Genomic DNA, 17,778 nt, shown 5'->3' on the forward strand with positions numbered 1-17,778 from the left:
CGCGAATCTTAACAAACTGCCACCATCATGAGGACCAGCTTCTCTGCACTGCTGCGGATGATAAATCAGTGTTGTTTTCTCAAATGCACCAAAAGTAGAAAAATAATTAGGTTCCATTTGAATTTTAGTCACTGTAACTGTAGAATTCGTGTTTGTCAAAATGTGAAATGTGGCTTTCATTCTTTTATATGAATTTACTGTCCAGCTAAAGGCCTGCACAGATATTTAGCATTTGTTTTCTTATAGGACATCCGCCTCCCATCAGGCTTCTTCCTCTTTTTTTTTTTGCATTATTTTTTTTATTGATATTGAGACCTTGATCACTCGTGAGCTTTCAGTAAAAAAATAAAAAAAATTGTGTTATTTCTTTCACAACGCCTCTGACGTGGGCGCAGAGGTGAGGGATGGATGGTGCAGTAATGGAACCCGGGAAATCTCTCCTGCGCCCCTGGATTTGAGAGTCTTTGAGTCCCGTGTGGTTCTTCAGCTGCTCCTCAGACAGGATGCTCTCGCCCCGTCCTGTGCTGACAGCTGAATCCAGGGATCGGACCGTTCGTGCCACGCATGCACCGCTGGAGGAGCGCACTAATCTGCTTGCACCGCCCTCTCGCCCGCCTGCCGCCAGGAGGACCAGAGCTTCGGAGCGAGCGGACCGGAGCGCAGCATCCAGAGTCGCGGTGGCCCCATAGGAATCGGAAAGCGATTGTCGACAGCGTGAAGTGGCTTTAAGTTTGTCCTCCACGAGAAGTGAAGGCTAAGAAGGAACGAGGGGAAGCGGATCAGCCGTCGCGGACGTTTCCAGCCAGCGGTGCATCCATCTGCCCAGCTGCCGGCGCTTTGTCGTCGGGATCGTGAGGCGCTTCGGTGGCGGTGTCCCGATCCGAGCACCGGCAGAGAAGAAGCAGACAGAGCGAATATTCCTCCCGTGATCTGCTGCTGACAGCTGCTGATGTGGAGGTGAGTGGCAGCGCGATGTGGGTCGGTTGAGTTGAGGTGATGGTCATGGTGGAGGAGTCACAGGTAGGGCCACGTGGTTCCCGACTGGTAACACAAGGCTGATTTTTTTTTCTGTCTCCGCTCGGTGTGACACAGATTAACACCAAGTTATAACTTTCTTCTGCACACCACAGCCTCCTGGATGGTGTCCCAGCATGTGGATATAAAACATCTCACTCCAGCTCATCCATCCATCTGTCTTTACTTCCACGTATCCCTGGAAATAAGAGACACAGCAACACAGGGATGATATTTATTATTAATCTGAATCCAGAAGAAAAACTGGGTTTAAGAAGAGATGTTCCTCATATTTTGGGGAGCCCAGTAAGATTGTGAGTCTTATCTCCCAGGGTTCAGTCTCCAACGCCGGCCCAACCATCACTATCATCCTGAAGGGGTCGGGCTGTTGCACTGCACTGTTGTGTTTTGGGGCGCATGGCAAAAATGGCAAATATTTCAAATAGTATAGAATTGTATTTTGAGAAAATGTGTCATGCTAAGCTCCATGAATGCAGAGGAATGAAACACAGATTTTCTTTCCTTCTAGTATCTTCCGTACTTGAGAAAAGCTTCCTCATGATGTGAAATGAAATCAAGCTGCAGGGTTTGTACCTTTTTTGCAGAATAATTACTCGTGTATATCAGAACAACGACAACACTTCTGTAGCACAGGGTGTAGAGGAGCTTGGGGATTCCAGCGAACTCGGCCCTCCTTCAGAGCGACTTGCTCAGGAAGTGATGGATGGAGGCTCTCACAACAAAGGTTGTCTTTTGCCAAAAAAACAAATGATATCGTGTTTTTTCCACGTCAAAGACATTACAGGCTGCTGCCGATTTTGAAAGGACTTGGTGAGATAACGCCGTCCTCGGCCGCGCTCAGTCACCCTGATGAATGGTGACGCCGCCCAGAATGTCGGCGCACATTTTCAGGTGTCCTGATAAATGAGCTGCAGATTTGAACTTTGAACAACGTAATTTCTTGCCCTCAATGACGCATTAACTATGGAAATTTTTTTTTTTAAGATTGCAACTTTAATGGAGTTGTTTTCTCCTCTTCCACTGATATGGGTTGCAATGCATTCTGGGATATTTGCCTACGAATCACCTTGGTATGTATGCCAGTCAGCAGAAGAACACATCCAGGTGTTTGGGCTTTTCGCTCCCTGGCTGGATCTGAATTGGTTCAGACATTATTGTGAATTACAATGTGATGAGTGACAAGAACGGCTCCTGCCTACCTGAACCCCTCATCCAGGGCTACACGCCCTCCGCCTGTGAGAGACGGCTGGTGCCACTGGCCCAGCGGGGCTCTGAATCTCTGGCTAGCCTCTCCTCTGTTGGATGAACTTCCCAACTCCATACGGCCCACAGAGCCCCTTCCTATTTTTGAGAGACGTTTGAAGACTCACCTGTTCAGGGAACACTGAGGCACTCGAACCTGAGCCGCCTCCTCTTTGTCCTCAGGGGTAGAGCGAGTCAGGAGGTCTAAGACCCGGCTCTTTGTGAACACTTAGCACTGACAATGTTGAAAGTTGAAAGGTATTGTTGGTGTAGAATTATTGGCTGTGATAAAATTATATTTAAGAAAGAAAAAAACGAAACAAAAAAAGACAAACCTCGCACTTGTTCAGCCACTAGATGGCAGCACCTGCGGCCAATCAAACTTGAAGCACTTTGTCGTGCTCACGAAGGTTTTCCCCTCCAGTCTAAAATCTTGCTTGTGTCGTACGTCGCTCTGGACGAAAACGTCTGCCAAATGAAATTGTAGAATTATTAGAAAATATTCTCATTTCTTGATGTTTTTCAAGAACGACTAGTCTTGAAGTGGAATGCGTCCTACTAACTAATGCGTCCTACCTACCTAATGCGCCATCACTGTTCGAGCAGATCGGCGCATCTGAAATGTAACTGCACACAAACTGCTGTTTTGCAAGCTTTTCCAACCCAGTAGTGCATGAACAGTTGCTTCTTCCCAGCTTGAGACAATAACAACAACATTAAAAATGATTACAAGATAGAATAAATGAACGTTGACTGGAAACTGTAACAGTAACGCACCACCAAAGGCATGCATTGTCCTTAAAGTAGCTGAAGAATTGCATCATCTGCCAGAGCTGCTCATGTCCTGCGGTGGTGCGAATGACAGCTCCATGGCTCATCTGAAGGGCCTGTAGCAAAACAGCAGCTCATTACAACTGCAGCGGCTCGGCCTTCCTCTGGCAGCAGGCTGCCGGCTCATTAGGGGTCACCAAAGGCGAGTCCCCCCACGACGAGCTGCAGCTTGTTACCAGAGCACTCTGTTAATTGGGATGGCTTGACTTTTACTGACAGATTCAGAAGATGTACATGAGTCAGATAAAGCGTCGCTCTGTGTTTGTCTGATGCTGCATGTCAGGGTTTTCTTTTTGTCGTATAATGGCTGAAAGGTCTTTAATTAGTGGAAGGGACAATTTGTCACTCGAGGAATTGAACTCACGCAGGCTCAGGATGCTTTTTCACCCACAGAATCAGAGGACAACCAAACATCTCAGTGTTGGAAAAGTACTTTTTTCCCCACCAGCATTGGCAAACATTCTACGGTGACACACAAACACACAGAGGGCGCATAAGTCAGGTAAACATAAATAAACATAAATTACATGAATAAAATATTTAGCCTGTTGGCGGTGCTGCTCCTTGCTGCTCCTTGCTTCCCTTGGTGATCTGGTTTTCTCTGCATATGCAATTGACAGTGGTGGTGATGTTCTCTATACATCCATAAACATGTTTACAGTGAGAACTACATTCTTCACGCAGGAATAATAGCTGTACAGTATATCAACATTTGTGTTCATCAGTTCTTGAAAATAAAGTTGGGGAAGAAGAAATAGCAGAAAAGTCTCATCATGACCTCCGCACCGATGACACGTTTCTGTCTGCTGCCGCCGCTTCTCCTCATTAACAAAGGCAGAAACGGTCTGAGATGAAGTTGAAAACCGGAGTGAGCGTCCCAGCGGTCCAGTGGCTGCTCCTCCACACCATCAGGCTGGGACTTCATTGCAGTGAAGCGGTCCATGATATGCAGAGAGCAGCAGCAGCATGTCGGGGTTCTCCTCAAGATGATAAACCAGGTGCTTTTAAAAGGATTGTTTTGCAAATCAAAAACTGTACTGCTCCGATTCAGCTAATGGCGGATACCTGCCAGTGCCAGGTCCTGATCCGATGCTTGTCTGGTCCTAAGTTATTTTGTTTTGAGTAAATTTATTTCTCTTTCAAATAAGCACTTTTAGTGCAAACTGCTGTGTCATGGCAGTATCCCGACATCATGGTTCCCCTGATTTCAGATAATCTCTCTCTACTGCCAGCAATCATCCTGAGCTACTTTAAAAAAAGAAGCAACCATGACGGAATTGTTCTCCTCCCTCTTGGTATGACCTGCACGTTCGACTGTGATGGAACATCTGGATCCTCTAGACTGCACTTAAAAAAACAAGCCAATAACAACAATAAGTAAGATGCAGCTTGGAGCTCTCATAGGAGCTTAAAAATAAAGGTGGTGAAAATAATTAAATTAATTATTCTGAAAATAGCCAACCACTCACAGGGTAAATAAAATGAGTCACATTTTGTCCCCGTGTGTTCCTATGAAGTCCTGTTCCTCAGGAGGAAGAAGCGGCGTCCATTGAACCTGTGTGCTCAGGCAGAACCTGAACCTACGTTAATCCTTCCTACTTTTTAAATGAAATACATCCAGGCTTAATGCGGTTGCCTTGTCATAGTTAACACTGACATTTCATGTAGACAAGATAAGAACGTCTGTATCTTGCTGACATAAATGCCTGTAATTTGTTATAAAATCCGTCCGCTGGCTCTGAAATCCGTGCTGAGGTAGTGACAGACAGGGTTGTCATAATTACAACTGAACTCCAAAATGAGGAACTGAACACACCAGATAGTCCCTCCAGGATATCTTGAGATCCCATGAAATCACAGGGATTCATAATGTAGAAAAACTCCAGTGTGCTGATCAATGGAAGTTATCATGTAGGAGTTCCTTCCGTTTCTTTTTTAACTTGCAAGTTTCGCAAATTCTTGCATTTTTCAAGCCAAAAAAACATCCCAAACAACAACAACAACAAAAAAAAATTGGGTCACATTGGCTGTGAAAACCTGCAAATTCCAGCATTTCTGACCGCAGTGAGATGCTGGAAGGACCAATGGAGAGAAGCTGCTCTGATGGTGTAGCAGCAGGTTTCAGTGCTTTGTTATCAGCTAAAATAAACTGAATGTCAAGTCAAGTCAGTTTTATTTCTAGAGCGCCAAATCACAGCAAAAGTTCTCTCATGACACTCTACAGGGAGAGCAGGTCCAGCACCTCACTCCTCACTCCACACTTCTCCACGAGCAAGCACTTCCTGCAACAGCGGCGACGAAAACCTTCCTTTTAACCTTGAATGCAGTCCTGCCTGCGCTGAGCGTCGTCCACGTCGGCCTGCTCGTGTTGCCGCGCCGCTCTCCTCCACCACAGCTGCGCGCCGTACGAGCATGTTGAACTTTCAGCTGCCTAGAGACACTTACAGTTGCATCCAAATCCACTCAGCCAGTCTAGACAGCCTCTCACTTGATTCTTCTGTGAAAGGTTAGACAAATGCCACAAATAATTGTGGGCCTGCCTCTTGACCAGACTCTTCCTCCTGCGGTCTCTTACCATGTTGATTATCTGAGGTGGTGCAGGTCATGAATGTCAGTTTCACAGCAATACATTCCAGCTGCCGTGCGATTCGGCTGCCCAGAGGATGTTAGACACAGGCAGCCGGTTCACTGCGAGTGGATGTGAGCCCTGGCCTATCGCGGGCTGCTGTGAGGAGAATACCAGAGTCAAATGAATGACTGGAGTTCCTGACCGACTTTCTGGGCTAAATGCGAATGGACTGTACTTACGGCACGCTGAGCGCCGATGTCGGGATTAGCTGAGGTAGGAGTTGAAACACTCCAGGCGTAAATCCAGATTGTATGTTCATGGGAGACGCAGGGATGTTGGCGTTAAGTGCTCGGCTGGATCACCGAGCACCGTGATGCAAAGATTGAATGTAATTTTTATTAAAAAAGGGGAGGTTGGCTCTCAGGCTCTGGGTATGATGTTCAGCCACAAATGATCAGCTTTACAGGAACAGACATGTGACTCTCTCAATGTCCGTGTTTAGTTTTTGAGCTGTACTGTGATACTTCTCCCAAAGAAAGTATTTTGCACCAAATTGTGTCTTGCGCTCACACGTTTTTTTTCCCTCCCAAATCCTTTCTTTTGTGACTGCAGAGTGCAGAAAGAGCCGGCCACGTATATTTAGCTCGAAGCTAATTGTGACTGACGGTTAACGACAGTAAGACGTACATTTGAAACCTCTGAAGTGCATCGTGCGGCGCCACCGTGAGCAAGCACAGAGCAGCGCGAGCAGGCTGGTTGTTCTCAGCGATACCTGCAACAAAGAGCTGAAAGGTTTTTGTTCCAGTTTTGTTTTATTTTGATATCTTCTCGTGTCAGGTGTCTCCCGACCTTCCGTCTGCCCACCTGTTGGTCATGACTCCTCTGTGTGTTTACGTCGTGTCTTGACCATTTTTAGTTGCCAGTTTGTCACTTTCCTCTTTTGCGGAGTTGCTTTCCAGCCAGACGTCACAGTTGTCTTGCTTGTTTGGACATTTTCTTTTATTTTGGGCCATTTTTGTTTGGAGGCTTTCCACCTGGCTACGCCAGTTTTCTGTTTGGACTCACTCATTCTCAGTGGAAATTCTATTTTTTTTTCTCTCGTTAAGTTTTAGCTCCACCGAGAAGGTTATGTGATCCCTGGCGTTTGTCTCTGCCTGCTCACAAGAACAATGTGGATGAATTTAGATGATCTACGGTGGGATGATGCATGTGTGCCAAACGGCGTGTGTTAGTGTGGGATATTGTTTTATTTCTTTAAGGGTTTTCTTCTGTTTCAAGGACTAAATCAATAAAGGCCCTCAGTGGGTTTTCATCGAGCTAACCTTCAACGTCTGCATCTGTTGACATTTTTAAGAATACTCTTACAACTCCTTCCTGTAACTGAAGTGATCGTAATTGTGGCTGAGGCGAATCGCTCAGAATGACTCCAGATTCTCACTGACTGTTCCCTTTCCTTCTATTTTAATCCACATTTTCCCTGAACTAAACCATTTAGTACTTAAGGTGCATCGCTGAATTTAACTGTCCCCGGCCTGTAATGACGGTCCTGCAGAAACTCATATTCAGCTAATGGACAGAAACAATCTCACAGATGGAAAAGTTCTTTTAATGTCGCACGAGTCTTTAGAGTTGGAATAGCGGGGTTTGTAATGTTGAGATGAATGTTTGAGAATGACTGAATGAAATAAAATACCAGAAGTTAATCTATTAATCTAACGGATCCAATTTAAAACTTTGTATTGTGATATGTAACTCGATTTCTAAATCGGTAATAATGACTGAGGTGCAGTACATCGTAGTAAATTATACAGATTGACTTATTTCTGATGAGCAGAATTCAGTCTGTGAGTAGAATTTAATGTTTTGCTGAAAAACTGTAGAATCTAGAGGTACAAACTGAGCTCTTGGTAGTTTTTGTATTTTGTAACTGACATTTTAGAGTCATTTTGGCCCTGAAACAAAACTCCTGTGTGACAGTACAGTTAATAGCAGTGTGAATGTTAGCGGTGTTTCAGTCTATCGCACGTCTGGATCTTCCGTTTTATTTTCTGAGGAGACAAAACTGTAAAATATTTCGTACAAGAAGCTTAAAGACCTTTAAGCTGGAGTCCTCAAATCTTGACCCCTGCCTACAGACACTGCATTCAAATGCAGATATCTCATTAAAGATATTGTTGCCGTACCAGGAGGTCCTGAATTGGTTTAACGAATTCACGGAACCCTGTTATTCAACCTCATAGGACATAAAGGTTTTCGAGCAGGCTCTCAATTGTACTTAATCACGATTCCTCTCCTATATGCCTTTTCATTCCCACCACCATCGCTGTACAATACATTGTTTTTTTTCTTCTCGGAAATGGTTTTTCCCTGAAAAGCTGTGCACTCAGAACATACAGATCAGCGAGAGCATCGGCGTGAACTGTCAGTGCTGTCAACATATGCACTGTAAAGCAGAGGTTTGTGAGTAATGAGCTGAGGGGTGGCGAGCCTCCCTGACTCGCTGGGCCTTGTTTATTAGGGCCGGACGCCGTCAGTGCACAACATCCAAACATGCTTCTGGGTGAATTCATGCTGAAAGAGGCATTAAAATCATGTTGCATTCAAAAAATATCTGCCAAATTAAACTCCTCAGGAAATGTATATCCTCTAAATGAATTAATATTTCTGTTGCACGACTTAACTTAATGCTACAGATATGAGTACATGTACAGGACATAAACTGGAGCTTGAGTAGATTTGCAGTGTTGGTGCATGTTACAGTGACGCTGACCAGCGAGATGTCAGCTGACACCGGAGACCCAGGACGGGACAGCGAGAGCGTTCTTGTTACTGCAGCAGGCTGGGAAAAGGTTGAAACGCTCACACACTTAGTGAAACTGCTCTACATAACAAAGCCAAAGTTGCTTAGACAGCAGCATGAAGTCTCCTTGTGTTTTGAAGTGGAATGATCTTAACACTCACTGAAGTGTGCTTTGGCTGCTTCATCTTCCATCTCCATGGCCGTTTCCCCTCAGCTGCTCATTTAGCATAATGTGACTTTCTGCCTATTAGCGGCCAAAAAGGGCTTCACTCAGACACTTCATTCCCAAGTTCACTTCCGCTAACACACAATTAAGTTTTCTCTTTATGTGGAATTCTGAAATAAATAGGTTAGAACTGCTGTGAACTCTTGTGACCTTAACGGTCCAAACCCTGCTGGAGGTAACGGAGCAGCTCCGCTTCATAAATTCACTGCTAAACAATCAAATGTATTATTTGGAGGTGGTACGTTGATGGAGGACACTTGACTCGTCATTCTAATTCCTGCCATCATGATTTTAAAGATATTTTTAAGATTTTATTTTACGGGCAGCACGGTGGAGCAGTGGTCCTCACTGTGGCCCCCCACCAAGAAGGTTGTGGCTGGAGCCCCAAATGGAGCACGGGGTCTTTCTGGGTGGAGTCTCCATGTTCTCCCTGTTCCTGCTGGGTTCTCTCTGGTACTCCAGCTTCCTCCACAGTCCAAAGACATCAAGAGGGACCAGGTTAATCCAGACTCTAAATTGACCGTAGGCGTGGCTGGGAGAGCCAATGGTTGTCTGTCTCTATGTGTTGGCCCTGCCGTGGACTGGTGACCCGTCCAACCCATCCAACCCCCCCCCCCTCCCCCTTATTATTACCCTTGCCTTTTTTTGTGTGTTTTTTTTTTGCTCCTTGTTCTCTTGTATTTTCATTTCCTGTTTTATTTTGAAGCTCTTCCCTCCTTTGTCTATGTGCACTTTACACTTCCTGTCTTTGTCTGTTTCCCGCCTTTTTTCGAGTAACTCACCTGTGTCTTGTCTTGTTCGTTAGTCCTCGTCAGTCAAAGCCCTCCTCCCGGTGTCTTTCACCCAATCAGCTCCCTTGCTACCCTCACGTTCCCTACCTGTGTCTTGTTGCTAGATTGACTTTCTGTGTCAGTCATCGTCTGTTTAGGTTCTCTACCTGCTCCCCTGCCCGTTCCTTCAGTGTAGCTTTGGTAAAATGTGTGTTCTGAGTTTCTTCAAGCCCCGCCTTCGGTCATTTAACAAATGGCTTCAATCCCCTGCTGGAGGCTGCAGGTGGAAGCTGGCGGGACAGAATAGAAGGATGGTGATGATGCAGGGCGGCACAGCCACTGACAGGAAGAGAGACAGAGAGATGGGCTACTCCTCACGCTGATGGTCGGCAGGTGATGGAGAGTGAGGTACGTCACGTGCACCGGTGTATAAAATGAGGAAAGCCTCATAAAACTCAGCTTAGATCCCACCAGGGCCCGGTACGGGTACCGAGCTACTTGGAGCAATCAAACACCGATATATTCTCTGACACTAATGCGATGTTTCTTTTTTTTTTAATGAAAATTTGACATACATACAGAGGAAGAATAAGCTTCGGTGCACGGGAGCTGCAAGAGTCCTCTTGTTGTCTGCAATTAGGACGCAGAGATGATAATTTGAGCTAATGGATTGCTAGACAGCTGCATGGATGTGCCAACGAATCAAAGGAAGGCGGCGAATTCCCCCATGAAATATGCATCAATGACAGTCAAATAATAAAAACCAAAGGCAGGCAGTGTTTGGAGAGCTGGGTGGGGAGCTGGTTGAAATACGTTGCATAACCACGCCATACTGCCATTCCTTTTTTTTTTTCCCTGCGTTCATACCAGCTGTCGATGGCGGCGCGGAGCTGCTTTGATCAGCGGGGGGAAGTGCACCGAGGTTGACGTTACAGATGTGGACCTGAAGGCGCTTCGGCTGCCTGCTTGCTGGAGTCCTTTTATTTATTTATTTTATTTTTTTATTGTGCAAAGGAGCTCTATTTCCTGATGCTTTAATTTTTGAGAAAGGAAAAAAAAAAGAGAGGATAAGTTACAACTCTGCAAGTTTTACAACAGCGTTGTCCAGAAAGATTCATTATTGAATCATACTCTTAATTATTAATCTGATCACACGTATTGACAAACCTCGGTATGTGCAGGTGCGAGCACATCAAACCCCAGCAGGCTGCAGAAAGTGATGAAACCTTCATGAATAATTGATCCCAGTTGTTCCCTCTGATGGACTCGCCAGGATTACCAATAAATGGTGGAAGATGAGGCTGTCGGGGTTGATGTTTGTTCCTCTACACACTCCCAGTTTACAGTTCTCAGTGAGCCGTTAAATTCTGCTCGCTGAAAAACTCAGATTGACAAAAGTCAGCATTTTTACAAGGCGTCTCGGGGGACAGAAATTCAAATAGTTCAGTTGGTGCACCTGCGACGGACGCCGGTCGCAGTCATCAGTAATTTATGACCAGGATTTCAGGAAGCGCAGGTGCTGCGAGAGGTCTGGAGAGAACTGTTGGAGGAGCTCACCGGTTTTCTTGAGCGCCGTCACAAAAACACCTGAAAGTGAGTCAGCTTAGGAACTCACCAGCTAGTTTTGTTTCCCGATTTAAAAAAAAAAAAAAAAGAATTAAAAAGTTTCCCCGTATGGAGGAACGAAGATGGAATACTGATGTTGTGAAATCCCTGGTCCTGTCTTTGTCTTTATAATGTTAGAACGTGAAAGCAGGTGCGAGCAGTTGGGTTCTGTGTGGCGGGCGTTTACGTCAGGGCAGAGCGTCGTTCATGGAAGGAGGAAGCAGACCAGCTGCTGACAGCTGTTACATTCACGTCGCTGCTGGAAGCACAGTTTCTGATTTAAGGACTTAATTCACTGCTGGAAAGGTGGTCTTTCATAAATCGCTGCAAATGTATTTGTGACAACAGTCGACGGTATCGAAGTGCTCGGCGCAAGTGGGATGCCACGACTGTTTTGGGCGTCGCCATCCTGGTCGAGCTGGGCCACGCCCCTCGATTATGAATTATGAATTAATGTGAGTCCACTCCCACTCAGCTGTCACGTAAATGCGTTAATATAAAGACAGAAAATGTTTCTATAGCAGACAATTTCCATGTCTGAATACCCAAAACTGCAGTTCCTCGATTGGCCACTTGGGGAATAACGGAGGATTTCAGCAAGTACCTGAAATGCCCATTAATCAGATATTTATTGTTGTTAACGTGAGTTTCTGCTGCAAAAAGCTAGCAATGAAAATACCGCCAGAGGCTATTAGTAGAATTTCTGTTCCTCACATACAGGAGGATAATCGAAGGGATGGTTGCTTGCTTTTATGATTCACCGACTCCAGATTTCATAGCTGTGCTCCTTCTTCAGCCCAAACCACAAACATTACTTGTGTTAAAGTACAAGAATATTTATTTAGGTGGATGTCTGTTCTATTTATGCAGCTTCCTCATCTCCGTTGTAAAACCTTGACTCCGCTGCCCCGCCACTTACAGGCCGTGTACTTGGAGCTGTAACCGAGCTCTTTTGATTTCCTCTGTCGACAGGAAAGATCAATAAATGTCAGAGATTACTTAATATCCCGTTATTTTTGCCAACACCATTGGCAGATATACACACATACACAACATCAGCAGGGTCTCTGAGAAAATCTAATTCGTCTCCTTCCGTGAGTTCCATTTCCTCAGGTACACATCTGCCGTCACCCCAAATTGAGCTCATGAATTATTGAGGACTGTCCCGCTGCTTCCACCCTAAACTGTAATTAGTTTTGCCCAACACTTCTCATCATGATACACTTTGTGGGCTCTGTGTGTGTGTGTGTGTGTGTGTGTGTGTGTGTGTGTGTGTGTGTGTGTGTGGAAGGGGGGTCACATTGGTAAAGGTTGAATACATTGTTCCTTTAAGACGGGAAAAAGTGGAGGGTGGAAAGAGCCAATGAGGAGGAAGGTTTGCAGAAACTGTTAGTGGCACCTTGGCAAGGAGACTTTGGGGAATCAGGCATGAGGGAGAGAGTGGGCGAATTAATGAAAACTATCGGGGGGGGGGGGGGGGGCGGCTCATTGATGCCGGAAGTGGGAAGGGACAAAAAAAGACTCGCCTGGCTCCTCAATGCTGCTACAATGTGTTTTTATCCCACTTTTCGGAGAGCCAATTATCTGCTCCGACACCATCATTTAGAGTGGTGGCGAGCGCCGAGCGGAGCAGCAGCAGCAGAGCTCCCTCACGGCGCCGGGCCGAGCGCTCAGATGCAGCTCCGCACGTTAGGCAGGTGAGTCTGCTTTTTCTTTTTTCCACATCTGCTCCACTGCGAGAGGCGACGCTCTCCTCCTCCACTTTAATGAGGTTTGATTCGTGCTCTCCACATGACACTCCACCCGTGTTTATTTCCTGTGTGACGTCTGAGTGGAGGGATATCTGACTCTCTCACGCTGGTTCTCCCGTGCCTGTCAAATTAAACCCCCCTCCCTCTCTCTCCTCCCTCGCATTTTTCATCCTTTTCTTTTTGTGTTATTTTGTGACGTGTCACCGTGTCTGACTCAGACAGAATGGACTCCTTTCAACATGCAGCGCTGGCACAGCTGCAGCAGTTAACCTGCAGGAGTGCGGCTGCGTTTTCTCCTGATGGATGAGCCAAGTTGCTGAAGTCTCATCAGACGATAAACTTGGCGTAATTATTGCAGCGTTTAGCCTTTCAGCGTGGCTGGAGGCGTAAATAGACGCCCGCGTGTCACGTTAGTGAGATGTCTTCCCGTGCACGCGGCTCAGTCCTGCCATCAAAAAGTGAGAACTTCATTTCACTTTACCTGAAGTAAAACCATCCCCCCTCCTCACAGCACAGGTTGCCAAACTGGTAAACCTCTGCTGTCCCATTTGAGTGCTTTAGCGATGGCGATGAATCGCCTGCCCGGCCCGCTTGGCTCTATTTCATACTATTGTCTGCTCGTGGTGATTAACTGCCTGCGCTGTAGCTTAGGTGATTTCTGCTTTGTGTTGAGAGCCCAGCTTTAGCTCGCGGATGGGACTGAGCGAAGGGGGTGGCTGCCAGGATTGGAGGGTCAGCTGATGGGCTCTGAGGTGCAGGAGATTTATGACCCCCCAGAACAAAGCTGTGTCTGCTGAGGGACCATAAACCATAAATCAAGGAGAAGTGGGTCAGATTGGGTCAGTGCTCATCTGCTCGCTGCAGATCTGCTCTCTCTTTTCGTAAAGGTGCGCTTTATCCTTTTTTTGTGTGCCACTGTAAGTGACATTTCTGCTCTTTTTTTTTTCTTTCCTCCAAAAAAAAAAAAGTGAACCTGTTGTCTGGTGGATCTATCCATCACTGGCTGCTCTTCCCAGCTCTGAAACTGCGCAGTTTGCAGCTGTCAGTCAACATTTGTAATGAATTTTCTGTGTCAAAATGCTATTAGCTTCTGGAAGTGAATCAGCCCTAATCCTTTTATTATCTGCCGCTATGTTAACACTGTTGGCCTTTAGTCTCTGCTCGTCTTAATCACCCTAATTATATAATATTTGTCTCTTTAAGAGACTGATGAGAATGAAATGGCGTGCTCTCGCTTTGGCAGCGACTGAAGAGGCGCGACACTCTCCTCTTCTGATTTCAGTCGGTTTGATTCTGATCGCTGCTGTGAATAGTTTTGTCATTCGTCGTCCCAGGGGCCGCCAGAGCCGACGTGAAAAATGGATTTTTATGCTGTAGGATTAGCAGTTGGGATGTAACTATAGGCATGCATTACATTACAATGATTAATCCAACATCTACGCTCCAAAGAGGCCAAATATAACCAATGTATTAATATTGTTTGAGGCTGATATTTTACAGAGGAGCAAAAGGTGGTGGGTGATGGGAATAGCAATGAAGCTGAAGTTGAAGCCGTGCTTTCAAAGTTCAGAGAACTCGAGTGGGGAGCTAAATAATCTCTGCCAGGAAGGACGGATCTTAATTTATTTGTGTCTGTATTGTTACACAAAGAGGCGTTGCAAGCTGCTGCTGGAAATCAAACAAATGCAAATGCTGGCGGTGGAATGGAAACGGCTGCGAATCATCAGACGTCTCTGGATATGACTGCCATAACAGCAGGGATTTGTTCTTGTGTTTACAACAACACTGATAATATTTTCTCCCATTTAGGGTGAACAGGAATTAAGCACGAGTGTGAAGCACGCTGAGTTAATGTTTCTCTCTTTATTATGCTAATTCCTGGCAGGTTTACAGTCTCGGCTTTGCGTGGAATTCACATGTGCGTGTACGCCGAGGAGAGGAACATCCACAAGAAGCAGACGACAAGTTCCACAAGTTCTAATCCCATTTCAGTACGTGCAGATGTTTGGCTCCCGTCAGGAGAGATCCACTGACAAGCACCCTTTCTCAGCTGAATATTCATTTGAACATGGTGTTAAAATGGCGTTTTCGTCAGATGTTTATGGCTTCTCACACATTTACATGCTGTTCAGTCATTATGCTGAAGTTCTGCTGTTGTGATGACTTTTACGATCGGTGGTACAATAATTAATGACACAAATGGCTTAATCAATCGTCTGGGGTCAGCTGTGGTTGGACTCGGGTTTTGTTTATTGCTGCTTTCGTTAGGAGGCTGCACGGGGCTCGCTGGCAAACTCTTTTCTCTCGTGCTGCACGGTTTTGACGCAAGATCAGTCGTTCTACAAGAACAGGAACAGATGTAAAAGAAGTGGCTTTATTTTTGTAACACTGCTGTTTAATTTATGGATTTGTGATGTCATCTGTGTGCGGGTGTTTGTACTGGTTCTGGTTCTACCATGGTACCGGTCTGGTTCTACCCTGGTACTGGTCTGGTCCTACCGCGGTGTGGTCTTCCCTCAGTGTTCAGTAGCAGTGATGAGAAAACAACAATGAAAATATGATGTATGGGTTTTTCCAAGTGGTTTGGAACGGGAGAAAAACTTTACTTTTTTTAAAAAAAAAATTCCCCATGATTCCATGTTTCACTGTGTAGAAAATGTAAATATATATAATATATATAAATAATTGTTTAAATATCTCCAATCGGCCGAATTGTAAAAAGTTGTCATGGACATGGATGAAAGTTGCACTGTTGTGCGGCCCTGATTTCATTTCGTAAAAAACTTCAATAATGATATTTTTTACATTTTCATGCCAGTTTGATTTGAGACAATCAGTTCTTCTTGTCCATTTTTGTAGTCCTGACACAGTTTAGTGGTTATAATGCAGTATTATACCCAGTAATCCCAGTGCCAGTTGCAGCTGCAGTGACTTGATGACCGTATCAATAATGAGCTGTTGCTGTAATCCCATAATATCACATTTCCATTTTAGCATTTTACTGCACACACTGAGCAGCACATTTGGTGCATCTCAGTCAAACACTTTTAGGCCTTAATTCCTCTCCTTTTTCTTTTTTTTCCTTCTTTTTTGGAAGGCAAAAAGCTCGACTGGCATAGAACATTCTGCAAACTGGTGGGTGGAAATATCATAATGTCAGAACAAAATAAACTTCTCTGGAGCTACGAGAGAGCAGGGTATACATTTGGGAGTTTATTCATCTGAATTTGAAGAGGCCCAAGGAAGGCAGTTTTTTTGAGAGTGAAGAATTTATTTTATTCCATCAACAAAAAAGGAAGAGATGTTGAACCAGAACTCTTTCCAGGATAACAAATATATTGGAAGTTCTCTCTCTTTCTTTAAACAGTTTTCTGTTACGGTTGCAGCCTGGACAATCGTCTGTTTTAATTATTTGGAACATGGTTCTTGACCTGTTCTCTCTCTCTCTCTGGAGAACCAGCCGTGCTCTGAAGCAAAATATTTCACCCTGCTTTGATTTCACCATCAGGCGTCTGTTCTCTGGCTTTAAGTCATCGACATCATCGAGCAGGATAATTTCTCCCCAGACAGCCTTGAACGAGCCATAATGTCTTATGCAGGGAATTGATGGTCTTGTGCTCGGTGGTAAATAAATCACTGCGCCATACAGAGTGAGATTTACACATGACTGCGTAAAACACGAGCGCTTCAAGTCCCTTTTCTGTTTTGGTGTTTCGGGAGTGGATGTGAATTTCCATCAGGACTCGATTGGACGTTCCTGATGAACTGGATTTCATCTGAAGGACGTCCCCGGTGTGGCAACGTGACCCCCGCTATGACGGCCTTGGGTTGCTGTGTTAAAGAATGATCGGCCATGTTCTTGGGAGTTTCTGTAAACATCCCCCGTTGAGAGAGTGAACACATCATCACCACGCTTTTCCCCTGCAGGTGCCAGCCTGACTTTCAGTCACTTCATCAGTGTTATGACAGTGGATGTGTTTGTCTGGTGTTTTTAAATGAGCCAAAATGACAAACGAATGCATAATGGAATCGACTGATGCCCTCCAGTGATCAGAAATGGCATTAATCGCTTCGTCTGATTCCAGTAACTCCCATTATTTCAGCGATGCGCACTTTATTCAGGTCGCAGTTCCTTTTCTACTGTCGTGTGACTCTTCCCTCTTTGTGTTTTATAGACTACACGCTGCTCTGAGCCGGTACTGATCTTAATGGAATGCAGCCAGATAGAATATTCATGTCAAGGTAAGAATGATAGAAGTCAACACACACACACACACACACACCTTTGTTTCAGCACTGCCTTGACGCTGGTCAAAGGCGTATTTTCGCCTGTTTGCTTGTAACTGATGAGTTTTAGCGAATGTTTTCGTCCTGAGGTTTCCAGAGGACTTACAAAGGCATCAAGTCCAGTCACCACGCGTTTTTTCTTCTCTGCACTGCAGCTTTCATGTTACTTGGAAGAGGAAGGGTTTCTTTTTTCATACAATACTTGTCAAAGTCATACACTGTAAAAAGTGAAGGCTGATGACCTACAAGGTGACACAACCAAAGCAGTACAACGACAAGTTTAACACAACCTCAAGAGGTCAGTACTTGAAGGACCGAACACTGCACTGGAGTACTGTACCGAGTACTTTCAACTCTGACACAGTCCAAGAACTCTCTTTCTAAAAAGTCGAAGCTTATCTGGGATGAATTATTTGATTATTTAAAAATGAAACACATCCGTGTCGCACACTAAGTCACACACACAAGCACCAGCCTGCAGGGTTCAGGCTAAACAAATGTAAGCACTACTTCAACAGGACCTCCGAGCATGGCGACGCGTCTGCTGCTCACACGTTCACGTCGAGAGCTGCAACATTTGAGATGATCTCACGTTGCACCACTGCTTTGCACACCATCGTTGTGCCTTTTTCTTCCCATGAGTTTCTGACGACGTGGGCGTT

General features: G+C 45.2%; 1 protein-coding gene across 3 annotated transcripts in view; it reads left to right on the forward strand.

Annotated features, from left to right (window-relative positions):
• The first annotated feature begins 424 nt into the window (after nt 1–424).
• mgat4c (mgat4 family member C) overlaps nt 425–17,778 on the forward strand; it is a 109,602-nt gene continuing 92,248 nt past the window's right edge. The window contains exons 1-3 of one of the 3 annotated variants that reach the window (XM_086209708.1): nt 9,200–9,881; nt 14,715–14,820; nt 17,005–17,071. The gene's annotated coding sequence lies outside the window, so the exon portion shown is untranslated. Of the gene's footprint in view, nt 958–9,199; nt 9,882–14,714; nt 14,821–17,004; nt 17,072–17,778 lie in introns of those variants that run through there. The other 2 variants (XM_086209707.1, XM_086209709.1) reach the window with 2 other exon arrangements.

Source organism: Aulostomus chinensis, chromosome 7 (assembly GCF_037954235.1).
Source record: "Aulostomus chinensis isolate RoL2024-O1b breed Wild chromosome 7, RoL_Achi_v1.0, whole genome shotgun sequence".
Taxonomy (NCBI): domain Eukaryota; kingdom Metazoa; phylum Chordata; class Actinopteri; order Syngnathiformes; family Aulostomidae; genus Aulostomus; species Aulostomus chinensis.